Source organism: Ruditapes philippinarum, unplaced genomic scaffold (assembly GCF_026571515.1).
Source record: "Ruditapes philippinarum isolate M1 unplaced genomic scaffold, ASM2657151v2 ctg224_1_1_1_1, whole genome shotgun sequence".
Lineage (NCBI taxonomy): Eukaryota > Metazoa > Mollusca > Bivalvia > Venerida > Veneridae > Ruditapes > Ruditapes philippinarum.
Window position 1 is genome coordinate 4,171 of NW_026864086.1, and position 3,149 is coordinate 7,319.

A 3,149-nucleotide genomic window follows, 5' to 3' on the forward strand; every position below is an offset into this window, starting at 1 on the left:
ATTAAGTCAGAAAGAGTAACCCCCCCCCCCCCTGATGAAAACAAAGGGAAATCACTTTTACCTTTCATAGTTAATTCAGATAGAGTATCCTCCCCTGAAAATTACAAATGGCGTTGGGATCCAAAAACCACTCTTACCTTTCATTATTCAGTCAGATTGACTAACTTCCCCTTGAAATTACAAATGGCGTAAGAATCCAAGGTGAATCACCCATACCTTTCAGTCAGAGTAACCACTTCTGACAATTATAAATCGCGTTACGACCAAAGGGAAACAACTCTTACCTTTCATTATTAAGTCAGATAGAGTAATCTCCGCTAAAAATTGCAAATTACGTTGTAAACAAAAGTGAAATCATATAGCCGGGACATATAGCCGGGACATATAGAGATCACTTCTCCATCATCTGTTTATGTGTCAGTCACAAAATTAAGTTAGTTTATTAAGATTACTGCGTACAAGTAACAACAAGAGCTGTCATAGGAGACAGTGAAGCTCGACTAATAAAATACTGGATGCAGTAAGGAAGACAAAACTATGAAAGAAAAATCAATTATGTATTAAGTTATAGTAAAAAAATAAGATTTGTTAACATAAATTCTAAGTTCAAGGGGGAATAATTCTGGAAATAGTCACACCAGAGTTATGAACCTTGTGGCATAAGATGTGGTTGATGATAAGGAACATCTATTTGAAGTATGAAGTTGATCCCTTAAGAAATAAAGAAGTAACAGTAAACAAGAGGGCAATGATGGCCCTGAGGTCGCTCACCTGTATATAGGCCCACCCAACCCCCAACCCCCAACGTTGCAGGGCCAATTTAACCCAAGGGCTTTTATTTGCACAAACTTGGTAGACACTCATTAGAAGATGTTTCATGCTAAACATCTAAGCTCTAGCTCATTGGGCTTTTTAAAAGAAGATTTTTTTAAAGTTTTTACTATACACATATAGTTAAAAACAATGACACCCCTGGGGCCGGGCCAGTTTTGACCCCAGGGCTTTTATTTGAACAAACTTTGTAGACACTTACTAGAAGATGTTTCATGCTTAATATCTAAACTCTAGCTATTTGGGTTTTTTCAAAGAAGATTTTAAGTTTTTGCTATACACATATAAAGAAAATCAATGACCCCCCCCGGCGGGGCCAATTTTGACCCCAGGTCTTTTATTTGAACAAACTTTGTAGACACTCACTAAAAGATGTTTCATGCTTAATATCTTAACTCTAGCTATTTGGGTTTTTTCAAAGAAGATTTTTTAAGTTTTTGCTATACACATATAAGGAAAATCAATGACCCCCGGGGCGGTGCCAATTTTGACCCCAGGGCTTTTATTTGAACAAACTTGGTAGACACCTATTAGAACATGTTTGATGCTCAATATCTTAGCCATAGCTCTTTGAGTTCTTTAAAAGAAGATTTTTAAAGTTTTTACTATATGCATATAGGGAAAATCAATGACCCCCGGGGGGCCAATTTTGACCCCAGGGCTTTTATTTGAACAAACTTGGTAGACACCCATTAAAACATGTTTCATGCTAAATATCTTAGCTCTAACTCTTTTGGTTCTTTAAAAGAAGATTTTTTAAGTTTTTACTATATGCATATAGGGAAAATCAATGACCCCCCGGGGCGGGGCCAATTTTGACCCAAGGGCTTTTATTTGAACAAACTTGGTAGACACTCACTAGAAGATGTTTCATGCCAAATATCTAAGCTCTAGCTCTTATGTTTTTTTAAAAGAAGATATTTAAAGTTTTTTCTTTCGGTTGCCATGGCAACCAGAGTTCTGCATGGAATTAAATTCTTTGAACAATTTTTAAAGGTGACCACCAAAGGAACATTCCTGTGAAGTTTGGATGAAATTGGCTTAGTGGTTTATGAGATGTCATTTAAAGTAAAAGTTGATGGACGGACGGACGCCGGACGAAAAGCGATCACAAAAGCTCACCCTGTCACTTTGTGACAGGTGAGCTAAAAAAAGTTTTTTTTAAGGAAAATTCTAAATTCAAGGGGAGATCAATCTAAAAATATTGGTGCTAGAGTTATGAACCTTGTCACATAAGATGTGGTTGATGATAAGGAACATATACATGTATTTGAAGTTTGAAGTTGATACCTAAAGAAATGAAAATGTTACTGTATAGTAAAAAACATTTTACTGCACCAAAACTTTAATCTGAAATCTGGACGCAGATGCGGACACCGGGGCGAGCAGGACAGCTCTCCATATACTTTGTATAGTCGAGCTAAAAACAAGAAAAACATGTACCGAGCCAAAACTTTGACAACCGAGTATAGATCTGTGCCATAAACACGGTGTCTCATTTACAACAGTTTGTGTATATTAACTTTATTTTTTTCTTCGGACCAGGAACACTTAACACATGTTTGGGCTTGAGCCAATAAACAATCAGTGTTTTAAGTAAAACACATTGGCTATATCTAATCAAATGGTAATGTTGTACAAAACGAAGTTTATCAAATAGTTACATGTCATGGTTTATGAGTAATCATTACTTCATCTTTTGTATTGCCAAATCTTTTATGTTAATGATTGACAGATAAATAAGACAAAAACTGTTCATTCTTGACATGAGATTAAAAGGAAAAAATGCTTTGGTTGCCACTGCTAAACCCTGCATGAAATGGAACATTTCGATCATTTTTGTTTCAAGATTTAATGATATTGGCTGGACGGACAAGCATCGAGTGCACTCAATTTCAACATATTGTCCTCTGGTCACCTAATTAAAATAAGCAGCAAACAGAATACTCAGTGCAAACTTTGTTGAGACTAAATATATATGAATAATAGTGGGGGCATAGATATGCCGTGTTCATGTCGGCACTCTTCAGCTTTAATGCCTCTGTTTTGTTGGGTTTTAAGTCACACCGACACGTTAAAGGTCGAATGGCAACTTTCCAGGTGGAGGAAGACTTCAGGTGCCCCTCTGTGCATAATGCCTGTGCCCCTCTGTGCATTATTTCAAGCATGAGTGAACACCCGAGTTAGAACCGCTGACACTCTGTAAGCTAGCTGGATAGCTTCCTCGCATTACAGAGCGGGATACAAACGGACAGCCTGTAGATGCAAGTCAACAAATCTGGTTAACATTATTGGTTGTAAAACAGAACAAGAATACC